The sequence below is a fragment of the Haliaeetus leucocephalus genome, unplaced genomic scaffold, assembly GCF_000737465.1.
Source record: "Haliaeetus leucocephalus isolate CR32 unplaced genomic scaffold, Haliaeetus_leucocephalus-4.0 Scaffold155, whole genome shotgun sequence".
Classification (NCBI taxonomy): domain Eukaryota; kingdom Metazoa; phylum Chordata; class Aves; order Accipitriformes; family Accipitridae; genus Haliaeetus; species Haliaeetus leucocephalus.
The window spans coordinates 1780950-1799280 of record NW_010972591.1 but is presented as its reverse complement, the minus strand read 5'-3'; positions in this window follow the sequence as shown (position 1 = coordinate 1799280).

Below are 18331 nucleotides of genomic sequence, written 5' to 3'. Positions count from 1 at the left end.
ATTCTTTACAGCTACTGTTAAATACAGATGGTTGTCCTGACTGTGCAGAAGTCTCCTCTGTCAAGGGGGAAGGGAAAGGCTGGTGTTCAAGTCACTGGATACAGGCACAGGCAGCAGTCAGGCTCCCTCCTGGACATCTTCTGCCCTGTCAGCAGGAATCTGACTTGCCTTCTTGCAGGATACCCCCGGTTCTGCTAGTGCTGTGGCTTTTTTTGTGAACTTAGGGCACATTCTGGGAAGGGAAGGGGAAGGGGAAGGAGAAGGAGAAGGAGAAGGAGAAGGAGAAGGAGAAGGAGAAGGGGAAGGGCAAGGAGAAGGGAAGAATCAAGAACTAGGGATTTAAACACCCAAAGCCTGAGGAAGAGAAAATAAAGCTCTCCTTTTTTTCTGGGCAGCAACCTGACTGATAAGTAGTCTTCCAAAGCAGACCTCTTCTGAGGGGATTTTGAATGTGTCCTGGTTTTGGCTGGGATAGAGTTAATTTTCTTTCTAGTAGCTGGTATAGCGGTATGTTTTGGATTCAGTATGAGAAGAATGTTGATAACACACTGATGTTTTCAGTTGTTGCTAAGTAGTGTTTAGACTAAATCAAGGATTTTTCAGCTTCTCATGCCCAGCAAGCAAGAAAGCCAGAGGGGCACAAGAAGTTGGGAGGGGACGCAGCCAGGGCAGCTGACCCAAACTGGCCAAAGGGGTATTCCATACCATGGGATGTCATGTCCAGTATGTAAACTGGGGGACTTGGCCTGGGGGGGATCGCTGCTCAGGAACTAACTGGGCATTGGTCAGCGAGTGGTGAGCAATTGCATCGTGCATCACTTGTTTTGTATATTCCAATCCTTTTATTATTGTTATTTTTATCATTATTAGTTTCTTCCTTTCTGTTCTATTAAACTGTTCTTATCTCAATCCATGAGTTTTACCTTTTTCCTTCCAATTCTCTCCCCCATCCCACTGGGGGGGGGAAGCAAGTGAGTGGGGGCCTGGTACTTAGCTGCTGGCTTGGGATAAATCACATCAAAGGTGCTGCTGTGCTGCCCAGGATCAGTCGCCTACTTAGACATAGGTTTTCTGGACAGACAACTCCAGCCAGAAGGCAGGAGCTTTCGTTTGTCCTGTAGAGTAATACATTGCTCATCATTGAGATTGTCCTCTGAACCTTTAATAATTCTGCAGCATCTCTTTTGGGCTGTAGGAACCAGAACTGCACCCAGCAGTCTAGATGTGGTTGAAACAATTTTATTCAAAGGCATAACTTGTTTTTTTTTTTCAAGTAATTTGTGTTTGTTTTGTTTCTGAGTAATTCTTAACATTTGCTTTTTGTTTGCATTTTTACTGTGCAGGTTCCCACTTACTTCTGTATGTTAGAACAAACTGAAAAGAATGTCAAGTCTCGGGACAAATTCCAAACCAGTTCAGCCTCTGGCATGTCTGAGATTTAACCTGATTATAGAATTCCATAGTACCCACTGAATACAATTATCAAAAATTGCTTTATTCTGAGTTTTATAGCAAGGCTTATACATAGCTGGTTGGTTGGTTGGTTGGTTGGTTGGTTTTTATGCATGCTTTGTGAGCTCAGGCCATGATGTGTCCTAGAAATACACAGAGACCTTGAAAGTGATTTGAAATTTAGTGGGAAACCAGAATGCAGACTACAGAGCCAGACAGATGTAGCTGTGTTAGCATGCATGGCTAAGACACGCTACGTGTGTTTCTACTAGCTAGAATTTCCTACATGCTGAAAGTTCATGCCTATGTTTTGCTATTGTCTAGCAAGGAAGTAACATGGGAATAAATAATGAAAATAAGCTCACTGCTGATCTAAGTCAGACAAAGGTTTCTAATGAACTTAAGATGGGTAACACTGTAGATGCAATGATGCACAAACCTACCTGTAATAAGGATCAAAGAGCAGTTCTCAGCTTGGCCAACTGGAAGCTTCACTTCTGCTCCATTGGTGTTATGGGCTTTTTGGTGCAGATGTCTTCATTCATAAGTTAGTCATATCCAAGCACAGGACTGTAATGGTTGACTGTACTTGATGAAGATGGGCAGTGTGAGTCATCTGCGTATTTCTACTATCTACTATGTTTGATCTGTCTAGTACATTTTTTCATCACTAGTTCACCTAATTTTTATTTCTAGTTTCTGAAAAAGACAAGTTCTTATGACTTGGGATATCCATAAGGAGCAGGCTTACCTTAAGGGCAGACCATTTTCTCTCACTGTAACCTATGTCAGCCACGCTGAGCACTGTGGAAAGGTAGAGGAAGAGCATAACAAACATGTCTTCTCTACCACTGATGATTAGTAGAGCCACTGAAGTTTTTTTCATATCCACCTCCTTCCTGAATACAGATCATCACACCTAAAGTATTAGATTCAGTAAGATAAATTGACAGTTGTAGTACTTGGAAATGAGATTGTCAGCAGAAATATATTCAGAAGATATCCAGAAAAGACTCCTTTGTTAAGGGTTGGGACTTTAAAGTAGGATAGAACAAATCCTTCTCCAGTTGCTTCACTGGTGTGTGCAGTGTATAGAAAAGGCAACCACTGTTTGTGATAAACTTCAATAAGTCAGAATAATGGTTTAAAGGTAGGCTGCAAACAAATGGGACTGATGCTGGCTCACTGTAAAAACACAGGATGATATTTTTCCAAGGTGGGTAAGACTTTTCTGGCAGGAAAACAATTTGGTATAAATCAGTTACAAATAAAAATAGGCCAAAATTTACAAGAAATTTTCTAAACATCTAAAGATTGAGGCTCTGATAGAGCTTTCCAAAGCTCCTCCAACTGGGGAGAGAAACCCAACTCAGTTTAAGGTAAAGTTTGTTAAAGATGATGAGAAGAAACTTATAACATGGCTGAATGTAACGTCAAGAGACTGGGCTGAGTGATTCAGGAAGGCCTTTTTTGGTTTATATTCTCATAGTCATCATTTTACCAAGTGCATTTGGGATAAGATTTGGCAGCCTACATGGAAAGATTATGAGGAAATTGCTGTTTTTCATCCAGTCTATCTTACCTCTTGTTTCTGCCATTTCATTTCCCCTTCTCACCCAAAGTGATACCTGTGATCAGGTTTTGTTGTTCTTGTTTTCAAAGAGGATGAACACAGGCAATAAACACCTGACATAATCCCACAGCTGTTAGCAATTGGATTTCTTTTTATCTTCAGGAAAGTCTTACAGCTACTGAATTGGAATCAGAAATGTATTTGGAAGTCAAACAGTTTCCTGACTAATGCACATTCCCATTTTCTATTCCCCCAGAGCAATGAGAACTGCATGCAACTCATACAAAACTTGAGCCTTCACTTGTGGCTGTTTCCTGCATAATGTTTTCAGAGCAAATTCACTCTGCAGCATAGATCTCGATTACATATTTATTCCAATTGTTAGATGCATTGTCAGGAGGATAATAAGGATAGTGGGGATGAGGAAGATTTATCTGGCTAGGAAAATCACATTGTGTTCGGACTCCCTGTATAGCTTTTATTGACTCTGCTGCCAGCAGAGATTAGAGCAATGCAAAACTGTTAAATACGCTGCCCAGCACTTCCCACTATTTAAGTGGTTCAAATAATTAGCAGTTCTCAGCCTCTCCATTTACATCTTTTTTTCCAGTTGGCACACTCATTTAAAAAATATATCTACATGGATTTGTGTCCTACTTTAACACTTTTGAATTCAAAGGCTTCTACTGGGCAGTCGATCACTTTCGATGAACATCTTACCCAGTGCAACATCTTCAGAAGACTATTAAAGGCATTAAGTTAGAGCCCCTTCACAAAATTACAGAAGCCACGTTTCATATGTAAATTAATTTATTCATTTATATTCAGTCACGTAAGTGCTGCATCTACAGTGGTTTACAATAAATTACTTCCCAAATCTCTTTCAATAGAATTTCTTTCCATTGACAATATAGAGAACCTGAAGGTATTTAGTCCTATCTTGACTTCAGCACCTAAAATTACATGGAAAGGTCTCAATGTTTGCTATCAGGTGTGATGCAATGCACCCCTTCAGATAGCCTGGTGCACAGCACAGGATGGAAAGAAGGTGAAGGAAAGATGGGGCTAAATTTCCAAAGTGTGTTACAGTAATCATGTTCTCAGCTTTATATCAGATGCAAAGGGTTATTCTTCAAGACAGGGGTGTTACTGGAGTAAACTGCTTCTGTGTGTTCTTGGATGTTTCATTGTATTGTGTATGAGCAGCACTTCCTCTGCATTGGTTTGTACAGTGCAATATGAGATTTTTCTTCTGCTATCTCCTTCTTGTGTGGCTGAATGATACTCTAGTTTCAGAGTAGAATAGGCTCAGAATTTCAAAGATATGTAGGAAAAAAAGGTGGTGGAGGAGAGGTACATGGTATGTTTAAACTGTCTACCTAAGAGCAAGAATTGATTCAGACAGTGTGGGACCCTGAAAAAAAATGAGAAATGGGACTCTAAATTATTCTTAAAAGAGGAAATACAGCTGGGCCCCCTCTGAAAGCCCATCCATCAGCCAGTTCAACTTCTTTTCCTCCTTTGCATAAGCCCACTTTCCCCCAAAAGCATCAGTATTAGGAAGAAAGAGAACAGTACATACTTTGGCTGTACCATGCAAAGACTTCAGATCCAGCACTAAATGCACTGGTAATTCATTATTAGCTTTGATTGATGTATTGCCTCCTGCCAGACTCTTTTGAGTCTGATACTTCACTTTAGAGAATTGCCCCCATGAGCTTGAGAGGACCACTTTGCTTAATCTGTTTTTAAACTGCAGGTGACTCCAGGGTGTATAATGGCAGACATTAATTGGTAGCTGTAAACACCACACAGCTGAAGTCTAACCCTGTAAAAGTTGCTGCTTTCAAATCCTCTGACCTTGGTATCATTGTATGCTCCCAGGCAAAAGGTCTTTACACTGGTAGCTGTGGAAAATCAATCTCAATTCCCTAAAGATGGGAGTGCTGTCACTAAAGGTCACTGAAAGTTAGCAGCTGCTTTTCACTGCTGGAGTCTTGAAGAGAAGTTTTAAAAAGCAAACAATGGTTTCGTGATTGTACGCAGGTTCAGGTGTTTGTGTTGCTGTTTCAACTGTGGTGTTTAATTTTTGGTATCCCCATCTGAGGACATCTCCTCTCTTTGTACACTGTCATCTTTACCTTTCCTAAGCTTTTTAATGTCTTTGGGAGTCATCCATAGAGTTGTGTGTTCTGTGGGTTCTCATTACAGAGTCCAGGCAATGAAACTCAGCGGGACTGATGTTCACATTATTTTGGTCCAATAAATTACTCTGTGAAGACTTGGTCAAACCAAAGACCTGAATTTAGTGAGAATATCTTTTTTTATTTAATTGAACCAAATCAGACTCAGAATTGGAACAGCCTGGGAAAAAACCAAGGTAAATAAGCACAACTGACAACTAGATAGTGCGTAATTGTATCAGCATATCTGCCTTTGTGCTTTCTGCTGGGTATAATAAGGAGTGATTGAGTTAAATCTTTGTGTCTTTGGATGATTCATATTTTAGAAAAATTAAAAAAAAACACCCAAAGGAAGAAAAAACAGTACAGGTGTTTAAACATGGAATTAATTATGAAAAATTCTAGCAGTCCCTACATCTTAGCTATATTACTTCAGTGTCTTTCACAACTCTCGAATCCCTTTTCCCTCTGGAGTGTAGGCATAATAACAGCTATTTGTATAATTCATTGTGAATTTGAGGCTTTCATAATAAATAATTTTTTTATGTCTTAACTGTTGCAACTCCAGTCTTTTTAACACTCAAAATTGTTGAAGCATATTGTCAACACAGTATCTTGAAAACAAAAAGCCGTGCTTGTCTTCTGTTTTTCTTTGGCTGTTTAACTTCTCCTTCAAATTCTGTGAGTTACAGCAAATTATAAACCTGCCCAGATAATCTTGTATCTTCCTCTTCTTCCCAAATTTGTAGTATTACAATTATTAATTTGGATGACTGTTATTTATAACCCCTGGTGTCAGTCTTGAATACACAGATTACAGGGTTAAAGGAAAAATAGTGGTTAAAATGTAGTAGTGCTCTCCAGGACATTAATAAATCCTTTTCAGTCTGTATTTGATGACAAATACTTGAAGGAAGTGTCCTAAGACCCTGCAAATGGTTTTTAATGAGATATTACAGTTTTATGTTTCAATCAGCAGTAGCAAATTATTGCTAGCATTAAATGTTTGTCACAACTGACACATTTAAACAAAAAAGCTTGACTGAAATGTTATTCTAGCCATTCTGGCACTGTGCTTTCTCAGATTTACAATAAATTATTTGACTAATAGGGTGGGATACAGTCTTCTAAATACAGGTTTCAAGCTGCCTCCCCAGTAGGGCTTGGGACTCTGTAGATCTTGTTTCACATCTGCTGGTCCCAGCTGGGTGGAGCATCTGAGAAATGTGGTCCTGAACACCAGTGTTCAGGCAACTGAACTCCACTCCTTATGTGTCTTATCTGTCAGTTGATCTGTCCTGGGGGAAGGAAGGTAGAAAAAGAGGACAAGGATACAAATCAGTTCCCATTTTCGTAACAGGTATAATTTTAAAAGGTTTTGAAATTACTTACCTAACTTCTGAAATTTAAGTCCTCAGTCATTCCTGCTTTTTCTATGCATCAGGACTATGTGAAAGTCTTAGAAAGTCACTTAAATAGTTGGGAGGAAGTTTTGGAGTCCTCTTGTCCATCCTTCTGCTAAAAGTAGGAATGTTGCTGACACTAGATGATAGCTGCGTGGCTTTACAGAGCTGAGCATTGAAAGCCTCCAAGGATGGACATTTGACAGCCTCTCTGGGCAGCCTGTGCCAGGGCTGCACTGCAGTAATAGTGAAACAGATTTTCCTCATGTCCAGGCAGAATGACTCAAGCCAAGAACTGTGAATGTTGCTCCTTGTCACACCATCTCCTGTTACCAAGAAGAGTTTCACTCTGCTGCTTCTATAAGTCTCCTTCAAGCAGCTGCTGACAACTATTAGATTTTCCTTCAGTCTTTTCTTCACCAGACTAAACAAGCCCATCTTCCTCAGCCTTTCCCTCTGGGCCATGAGCTGTAGGTCCCTCACCGTCTTGGTAGTCCTCTGCTGGAATCTCTCCAGTTTCTCAATATTTTTCTTGAACTTGGAGGGGGGGGGGCTAAAACTGGGCACAGGTTTCCTGCTGTTGCCTCATCAGTGGTAGGTGTGGGGAGACACCACCACCTTCTCTTCTGCTGATGACAGTCACCCTAAGGTATCCCAGGATGCAGTTTTGCACTGAGAGCACATAGTTGGCTGATGTTTAGCCTGGTGCTGACAGTAACTCCCTGTCCTTTTAGGCATGGCTGCTACTCAGCCAGTCATTTCCTAGCTTGCACTGGTGGACAGGGTTAGTCCACCCAGGCACAGAGGTTTGCACTTCCCGTTGCTGAACTCCATGTGATTTCTGCTGGCCCAGTTCTCAGAGTTGTCAGGGTCCTTCTGGACTGAGAGTCTATAATGCACTGTCTTAAACAGTCCTTCCCTTTTTTCTGTCTCCAATTTAGTGCCATTCACAGATTTGCCAAGATTTTACTTTTTCTCTGTATACAGGTCAACGATGAAGACCCTAAACAAGACTGCCTTAGTACTGACCTCTGGGTAAGGCACCATGTTTACAGTCTTGCAAAGAATTCACCACTGTATCTGGTTTACATTATTTCCCTTTCAATAGTTTGTTGTTTGTTCACATGTATCAGATTACACTGGCACTGCATATTCTTAACCTCAGTGGACCTCTTAAAAACAAAGTACAGACAGTTTGGATATAAGTGCTGAGAACGTATGCTTTCAACAGAAAACAAAGACAGCTGGGTAAACTCAGTAACTTTGAAAGAATAGAGAAAGCAATAATTTAAATATGGACTTAGGTACTAATTTTTTTGTGATTAAATGTCATATTATTTATGAAATTTATGGCTTGTACAGTCTCCAGATAATGCACTCATTTCTAGAGTCAGATACTTGACATAGGTGTCCAAGACAGAAGCCATATTTTACTACTAAATTCAGTAAAGGAAGATAGAAGCAGAGAAACACACCTTCAGCCACACACACCTTCATCCAGCAAGTACTTCATCCCACCTCAGAGGCACCTTGGACTTTTACAGTTGGATTCATTTCACCTATTGTTAGAGGTCTACAGTGCAGATGCTAAGGATCCTGTTAAAATTGATATAGGGAAATAAGCATTTTCAGGGCATAATTTGTCTGACTAAATGTAGAAATCCACTTTAGGTTGCCTGTTCCTCTCCCTTTGTTATATATGGGACATTCTTATCATTGATTTAATTGTGGATGCTTACGTTATGGACATCTACACCTGGTCAACTGAATCTCACCCTTGTTGACTATAGAAGGATCCTGTGGTTTACGCAAATTCCAAACCTCCATGCCTAAATGTAATTTGAATAAATATGTTCCTTCTCTGTGCTTCGCAGAATGGAATGCAGAAATAGAAACTGTCTTTTACTGATTTCCTTAACCTCAGAACAGGTAAACTTCACCTGTTGCTTCTCATCTTAATGCTTTGCAGCCATTTAGAAGATTCATCTTTGCTGTACTCACCTCTGTTCTTCACTTTGGTCATTGTAAGAATAAGAGTGTCTGCAATCATCAGAGCTATCCCTCCTCCTGTACAGCCGTGATGAGAGGACACCTCAGGACATTATCAAAATGCAGCCTAGAAAGACATGCAGCGCTGTTATCCAAACTATAAAATAAAGAGAGAGCTAATAGTAGTTGAAACTGCAGGTGATAAAAAGAAAAAACTTTGATAGAATCAGAGAGGAAAGGAGTCAGGAAGAGCATTTAGAGGGATGACAGAACTCAATAAAATACAGCATCCATACAGAAAATTAAATGAACTTAGCTTCTACTCAGCTGGGCAAGACTGACTCCATCACAGTAAGTAAGCCACTTACATAGCTGTCATTTTAGTATTAGAACATATGCACAGTATTTTAATTTCTCATAATTCTACAGAACTCAAAAGAGAGCCTGAATCACTAATATTAATAGGATTTAGATAGATACCTACTAGTACTTCATCAAATATACCATATGGAAAGAATAATAGTGTGCATATAAAAATAATACAGCACAGTACCATTAGTAGCATTAACTAACTACAGTCTCTTACTTTTTTCTCAGGGAGTATGACCAGAAAAGATATTTCCTATTACTTGGGATCTGCTACCCTGAAAAATTCCCTTCTGCTAGATGTGGAAATTCTTTTGCAATCCTAGCACCGTTCTGGGGTGGAAGAGCCATGAGACATTCCTGAGAGCACTCAGAGGCCTTTTTGGGCTATGGAACCATGACTTCGGACTTTAGCGGGGAAACGAGATCCTTCATGAGGTAATGCCAGACACTAGCTAAAAATCATAATTTGTTTGAAATACAACTATTTTCTGCTGTTTCATATTCTATTTATTACAGAGGATCCCTAGTCTGGGAATTGGACACTTGCCCAATTGATCTCAATGGGAATTTGTGCAGTGAAAAAAAGATAGTTTATGTAATGTTGCATATAATAAAGCTACTTAATGAAATCATGTTTTTATTGGCAATAAAACACACCCCTCCTGTGTGTAGTAAAGTTCTGTAGGTTCTATGGAGGTCTCTGGTGTGGGTTGCTCAGATAGTATTTCTTCTCTGGCAAGCTGTTCAGAGTCCTGCTTCAAAATCCAAAGTGGTAATGTATACTTTTGGCAGCTAATAAGGTAGTTAAAGTTTCTACCTCTTGTAAAGACTGTGCAAAGCTCACAGCATATTTCTTTTGATTGCAGAGCTTTAAGAATTGTTTGCTGACTGCAGCACAGCATTACTTAAAGAAAATTTGTTGAGGAATTGGCACTATTTACAGTGCAGTCAGCAGGGGTGGCAGGTAACATTTAATTACATATTTAAATGCCTACATGTTTTGCTATGAACACTCAAACTAGAAAGAATATCACATTTTACTAATAACACTAATGCCCGGTCTGGCTGTTGTTCCTCATGGCAGGTGGTATTGCTTGGATCACAAAGCTGTAATCAAAAGGGTATTAAAGCCAAATTGATAATTTTCTGAGCACTTACTTTTTTCAATTTGCTGGATTTTTACAGTTGTTCAAAATTGTGTCACTTTGTGCCATTGCAATTTGATGCAATTGCATAATTCCATGCAGTTGCAGCTTTTTTCTTAGGCACTGGACTTCTTTTGTTACGTGTGTCCCTCTCCCTCTAACCAACTTTCCTTCTTTCCTTCCTTCTTTCCTTCTTTCCTTCTTTCCTTCCTTCCTTCCTTCCTTCCCTTCTGTAAACAGTAAACAATAGACTTGAGTTCAGTTAGCTAAAACAATTAGTTATTAAAATTAACAAATTTGTGATAAAGAATATTCTTCCAAATGCAAGAACATAAAGTTGAACAAGTTCAGCACAATGCTGTCAGGGAACAGGGTGGTCCTGCCTTCTCCCAGCCAGCTTTTCCTACCAGCTCAGAGAGCTGATTCTGATTTTTTTTCTTTTTGGTTAATTTTCATCCAGATACTTCCATGGTCTATCTCACTGCGTGACTATTAAGTGTTAACAACAGTGGAGGTGAAGCAGAAGAAACTAATGTCCATTAGCGTGATACCAAAGATACTGGAACTTAGCATTTTGGATGAAGCACAGACTGTCCTAAGTCAAAGTGACAACATCACCAAACCTCATCACCTTCAAGAAATTAACTTAAGCATGCACACACAAGCTTTGCTGAATTTCAGTCATAAAAAAGTCTTCCTGAGATTCAGAGATTGAAGCTGTAGCCTCTAGACATACTCAGTTCCATGAAACCAAACCAGAATGAACAGCACCCAAATTAACCTGTTTTCCAGCTTATGATGAATTTTCTTCTCAGCTTCCAGCTTTTGTACCCTTCTACCCTTCTGGCCCTTCTCTTTTTCTTTAAAGCTATACCTTAAATCCCAAATCTTTTTAACTGCATAACCTTGATGCTTTATATACTCTGTATATAAATAGTGTACTGGTATTTCTATCTCGTTGTGGAACAGTTCTTGCAAGCGGTCTTTCTGGCTAATGTTGTTTTCTGTCTCAAAAATTGCACATGTAATATTCTTAAGCTCACTTATAATAATGTGTAATTAAAAAAAAGGTTTGAGAAATAAATTATAGCACAAACTGGTTTTAGGTTTTAGAAACTGCCTCTGTTTACTAGATCAAAACAAAATTAATCCAGAGTTTCTCTACAGTTTGAAAGCAGCACTAAATTAAATGGTATCTTCTCTATCATGCTGCCAGTGCTGCTAAGAAATACAGCATTAGAAATAAGATGCCACAGTAACTCTTTTACAGTTTAATTCCTGCAAGGCTTCTAGCATTTGTTGCTCTGCAATCTAAGATTTTTTTAGCACAGTAAGAAGCACAGAGAAGATTTTTGAGAGCAAAAGGATAATTTATAACATGCTACTTGACCCATTCCTCAACTAATAAGATCAATTCTACCCTCTGTGATACCTGAATGTCATGGGGAGTTAATCATCAGAGCTTTCGGTCTTTACACATTTCCCATCAGGCTTACTGCACCATGGGTTCCCTCAACCTAGTATCTCTTCTCAAATTCATATTGCTCATCGTCTCCATGTTATTCTGCTGAATTACTTCTTTTGGCTTTGTAGTGATGAATCACACACTCCGGTGGGCCCAGCATTGAGTAAATTAACATATTCGGAGTCTACAAAAATTCAGATTTTCAAAGTTGATTTTCAATATCCATTTTGCCCATTAATGTGACTGGGAATTTGTAATCAGCTAGACTAGACAGCTTCCAGACAAATATATATATATATATATATATGTATATATATTAATTTTCTGAAACCAGAATCAGAACTTCTATGTCACTTAAAAAAAAAATTTAAAAATCTTGTGAATGCTAGCTGTCTGTCATTACATCTGCAATATCTACAGTTTGCCTGGGTGCTCCGCAGTTCAGCCTTTTCCAGCAGTTTTTATTGGCACCCATTGCTCATGAGTGAGCACTGGCCAATGCCCATGAGGTTTGACTGAGCAAGGTCGCTGTGGGGACAGTAGGCGTGGTCAGGGCTTGCAAATCACCTGCTGTACACAGATTGGAAAAGAAGCTGTTTAAAATTCAGCTCTTTTTCTCAGACAAATGGTTTTGGGTGAGATTTTATCTTCATCCTCTCAGGAAAACCTCTACAGAATATAAATATTTGTGGGGAGGGTATCACAAGAGTTTTTAAGTTTCACTATTCTTACAATTAATATCACACATCAGGAAAGCTGTGGAAGCTGAAACCCTGATTTGTATGCATTTTCAGATGCGGCCTCTTAGAATGTTTTTCTAGCTTGTGGTGATATCACATTGGTGCATGTAAATAAATACTCAGCACAAGCTGAAAACTTTGGCTTAGGTGAAGCATGGCTGTTCTGAATTGCACAGAGAGGTTTGCCCTGTCGTTTCACCAAAATATCTTTTTTGTATTCAAGATCTAATGTAAAATATTCAGCAGGACTACAACAGAAAGAGTAAATGTTTCTTTGTGGACCAGAATCAGTTAACTTGTGAATCCAATGGGAGAAAAAAAAAAAGGAGATGGGGCTGAAATGAAATCTTGCTCCTACACACTGCATGATACAGAAGGACCTGAAAAAAAGGGGAGCAAAACAGTTGTGTTGGATTAGAAATAACAGGTAGAAATATCAAGCTGTGAGTTGTAAGCATGTACCCAAACTAAGCTTGGGAGCTGGGGTTTTGCTTTAGAACTATCTCTAGAAACAATTGTAATGATCCATGCCACGAATGACATGATATATGACATTGTATGCCTGAAAAGAATTAGTACTCTACAAGCGTGATAAATCCATCTGCCATCCATCCCGAAGGAAAAAGGAACTCCTATAGTTTCCTCTGCATCACTCCATCCATTTCAGCTGAATTCCAGACAATGTATGGGCATGGTAGGTTTCCCAGCCACTTGTACATTCTCTTGCAATAACTCTTTTATGGGAACTCAGTCTTCCTGCTATTAGTTGGAATGTACTTTATAACTGCCCATTGCTTCAGCCTGTCCTAGCAGTTCAGAATTAATAGACAGGAAGTTTATATTTTCTGCAGTTTTCATGACTTTTTTGTTACCTTGCATCCTGCCATTCAGTCTTCACTGGGAAGTGAATGGAGAGTATTGTTTGCTAATAGACAGGGAAGAGGACTTTGCAGTGATTTATCATTTATTTTTAGTTTCATCAGATTTTAGCATGAAGTAATGGATGATGTAATCATTGTAGTCAGTATAGTTGGCAAAGACTGCCTTGAAATAGGCAGTGTGAATAAACAGCATTGTATCACTCACTTTCTTCAAGGAGGAAAATTATTTATTTGCAATGCAATAGCATGCTTGTGCTTAAATTTACCTTACTATCTACAAAGCATGCCAGTAGCTCTACATTCTGGTGTTACAAATGCTATATCAACACCTTATTTAAGATGTATAACTGTATTTAACATCATACTTAAGTTCAAACCTGTGTAACTATAGCATGTTAAAACACTGTGTTAGAAGGAAGAGGTGGGGAACCTTTACATAACCAAGTAGGAACAGTAAATGTCGATGACCTTTCTTCAAAGCCCAGGGAGTGGTGTGTTTAGTTACCAGTGACTCCTTAGCCCAATTATTCAGCTCTCACCAGCCTTCAACCTTCAACAAAAGCAAGATTTAAACTAACCCTTCTGTATTGCCTTGTACGTGCTGCTCTCCCTGTGCATCACTAGTCCCTACTCCTTGTGGTACCACTTGCTAATTAGCTGTATGTATCAGGAACTGAACCTGGGATGGGTCAGCTATAGCACTTGCACTGAACTGGGCTGTTGGACCATCTTGTCAAGGGACGCTTGTTCCTCTCTATTCTCCTTCCTTGACCTGGTTAAGATGCTTGTGTTACGGTCAAGGAAGCCGCCCTGCATTTGATCAGAGGATTGTTCCATTTTGGATTAAATGGAGGAGAAGCAACTGCTTGAAACCAAATGCAGTTAAAGAAATTACTCAGAAAACTTTCTGAGACTAGGAAAAAAACCCCGCAACTTCAGTGTAATATATTATCCACTATTGTACAGCAAGTTTCTCAGTTATTCAGTACCATATCAGATGTTCTACACTCAGGACAGTTCATAAGGTCCTTGGTAGTTTTCAAGGACCATCCCGATTATTTGGTTTTCCTGGACTGTGCAGTCTCTGTGCGTTTTCTCCAAGTTAAAGGCCTTACCATGGTCTTTTTAAATGTCCAGCATTTCTCTATAGGCAGCTTTTTGCCTATTTTATGCTGCACCCACATAATCAAATAGCTTACACAGGTTTTATAGAGAGCAAATAACAATATTTTGTGTCAGCCTTCACTTTGATAAGCTAAACAAATATCAGGTTGCTTCTTGGGTCAAACCAGTTGTAGAGTGTCTGCTTGTATGCCTCTGGAGGCCAATGTCACTGAGTATCAGGCACTGTAGTTTAGAGGGTCATAATGCAGTGGAAAAGGCAGGAGGTGTCAGTGGGAGTTCACTTAGCAAATGCCTCACAAACTTAGTTTATAGGTGGGTTATCACTTTGCCGACTTATAGTCAATGTTGATTATTCAGTAGGGTCCTACATGCCAGCAACAAGAAAACTCCCTCAGCACATATACAAATAATTCTAAACGTGTTGGGTTTTTTTTGGTTTTGTTTTTGTTTTTTTTTAATGTAGACATTTGCATGTCCATGTGAGCTCTGCTTTATACTCATTGGTCTCTGTTTTTCAATAAGCACTGCTGTGAAGGGCAAAGAACAGCAGTTTAGTATTTGATGAAACTTGCATAGCTTGTTAAAATGCTTATCAGACAAAAGAACTTATATATTCAGATAAAATAAAAAGCACTTGATGATGGCTAGAGCTCAGTGCAGTCAGCTAGTGATACTAAAATGCAAGGACTAGTTTTCATTTGCTCCTTGAATTAGCTTTATGTAGAAGAAGGACTTTTTAAGGGATACTTCCATTTTGGTTATTAAAATTGCTGACTTAGCCCACATTGTTCAATCCTGAAGATGTCAGGTATGCAGTAGCTGCATTTCTCAGTGAAACTAATTTGCTTACCTTTTCTTGTCAGGGTCTTAATTTGGACCCAAGTGTCTTCATTTTAATTGAAAGAAAACAATTAGTCTTCTTCATGGAAGCCTACATGGCTTATCTTCATTTAATAATCAGTTGTGTAATTGGTGTTCAGATACAGTTTAACTGGGAAAATTGCAGCATTTTGCCTACGTGGGGTTATTTGAATACTGAAACTGCAGCTTCCTATAAAGCAATCGATTCCTTGAGGGCACACAAATCCTTGCCTGACCTTTTGAAATAAATTAGCAACAGAATCCAAGGGTTGGTATTTTGATGTAAAGGTTGCAATGAATGCCATCTGTCGGATATCAGAATGGTTTAATGAAGGCCTCTTTTACATCAGGTGCCCTCTGAGTTCAGGAGGATGCTCTGGGGGCTGTGCTGTAGCCCAGCCTGTACATTGCAGTAAAGCTGGACAATTTGCCTTCCTATGACTTAATGAGAAAATCTATCTGGAAGCTGCGAAATACAGCAGTCTCCAATCTTTTCAAAATTTATGAAAGATTCCCCTGTGATGGCTTGCTCAATGGTGTTAGTGGCTGCTGAGTCTGGTGGCCTGATGGAGGCAAAGGCTGCCACAGCTCCATACACCCACATCCAGCCAGCAGCGGGGCCAAGCACGTCTTCCCATAGACACACACACACACGCACACACAGAGGTGGGTCTCAGTTGACCCCCAGACCCCACAGTCTTTCAGACCTGCACCCTCTGGTCCCTCCAGCAGCCAGCTTGGTCCCTCCAGTCATTGGCACCATGGAGACACAGGCCTCCAGCCCCTGGTCCCACCCCACAGGCTGTCACTGAGACACTGCCCCCCACACACCCCCCCGCACACAGGACAGAGCCCCTCGCCTGGGAAAATGGCTAGAAATGGGGTTTAGTGAGAGGCCAGGACAGACTGCACTGGTCACGCACAGGGCACGGCCAGGCAGGTGCACTGACCAGCCCCAGCTTACACAACGACTGGCCCTTTTTGTCCCCTTATCCTGCTGTTTTCCCACTCACTCCTCCCCAAAACACCGCGATCCTCCCTTCACCCACCCTTCCCGGAACATCCCATAAGAAGTCCTGTGCGATCCTGAAATACCCTTCCCCTGCCCTCCCATGTTGGTCCCCATGCCCCTGGCAGTGACCACCCCTCAGCCTGTGGGGTGATGGGGACCCCCTCCTGTTGGGTTATGATGATGGGTGTCCCCCGGCCCATGGGCTGAGGCTCCCTAGGGCAGCCCAGGGTGGGTGATGGGGTTGAGGGCTCCATTGGTCTGATGAGGTGACTGCGGCTCCCTCCTGTGCCGGTGTGCCCCTCTGCTCCTTCTTGTGGGTGGGGACAAGCCTTTAGTCATGTAAGCTAACAAGTTGTGTCTGTGTTACTAACGAACCGGACATTTACAACACCTTGGGGGGAAAAATCCTCCTGCAGAGATGTTTGGTCCTTCTCCTCACACCACCTAAGATATGTGGCTCTGTCTTGGTCCTTGAATTATTATACCGCTGATGCTGTTGGGTAAGTGTCGGGCTAGGAGCTCAAAATCCTGCCTACCTTGGCAGGGAGAAGGGTCTGGTCACCAAGGACTGGAGAGTCTTCCCTGAGCCACAGCCCTCAGTGGAGGTCCAAGCCTTTTTCAGACTTTTCTTTGTCTCTTGTTCCACACAGTTTGTCGAAACAAACTAATGCCTTCCCCTTGCTCTACATAAAGTCTAGTAATAGAGTGGAGTCTCCATCCTTGGAGAAATTCAAAACTCAACTGGACATGACTGAGCAACGTGCCGTAGGTGACTGCTTTTAGTGGAGAGTTGGACAAGACCATCTCCAGAGGTCCCTTCCCACCTCAGCCAGTCTGCGATTCTTCAATGCATAACAGTTTATCATTTTGGGGGAGGGAATCCTCTTTCTTCATATACTAGGTCCATGTGGAAATACCATACTATCAAACCAAATTGATTTGTTTATTCTTTTTTTGGTAAAAGGTGATGACTATGACAGTGGATAGAAAGATTTGACAGAATTGCATTGTTACAAAGGGTGGTTCTCCAGACCACCTTCACCTTGGAGAGGGTAAACTCATTTCAGACTGAGCTAAGAGAGCTCATCTCAGTGCACCCTCTACTTGAGATGATACTCTCCAAACTCAAACACGGAAAAAAAAGGTTAAGATGTCTGCTCTTATTACTTATCTAACAAAATGCAAGGAATAAAAGTTAAGGTTTTTTTCTTATGTCCTCACCCTTTATATCAAAATATTTGAAAGGTACCTAGTTCTTTTTACTCTGTTCTCTTACCACTGATTCTGAAACTGAAATTCTTTCAACTGAAGCAGAAATCCTTTGTCAGCTTGAAAATGAAGCATTTAGTACAGTAACTGTTATTACACAACTAGTTCCATTTTTATTAAAGCATGCCTGTGCCACAGCAACTTTCTACATGCAATACATAAATCATGTTTGGAAACTCGGTTTCAAAAATCAGGTTTTATAAATTCAGTTTTAACATATCATTTTCACTACCTATAAAGAAATTTCAGACCAAGTCTTAAGTCAAATCAGTTTTAGAAGATAGTCTAAAACCTAGAATACTTCCTTTCTACTATTCATGGCAGAATACTTGCTGGTTTGGAAACCCCATTTCTTGAGGAAGTCTTTGAAAAGAAATGCAAAATCGAATTTGCACTTTCAACACTTAAGGCAGATTTTCAAGGCCCATCAGTGAATGACCAGATAAATAATGAATGCTATGTATTACAGGATATTTGACCAAGACTATCAATAAGCAAAGTTAAAGTTCCTAGAATGAGAAACCAGAATACTAATTTCTGCATTTTCATTAGCTGCTGCACTGGAGTCCCTGGGAGAATAAGTACAAATTGGACATCTGTTAAATTTGCATTACAGCATGTGACTGGGCAATGCAGTCCAGAAAAGAGCAAGGGAAATTTTAAATTAATTTGCAGGGAAGTATTTTTACAGCTGTTACAGATCTTAAACTCAGCTAGAAGAAGATTCTGCGTTCTTCAAAAATAGGAAGAATGTTTAAAAAATACATTTGTTTTTATAAAAAGGTGATGGCGAGTTCCTGAATGACCTCAAGAACCATATACTTCTTTAGCTGAAGAGACACAGAGCTACTTTTCATATTGCAG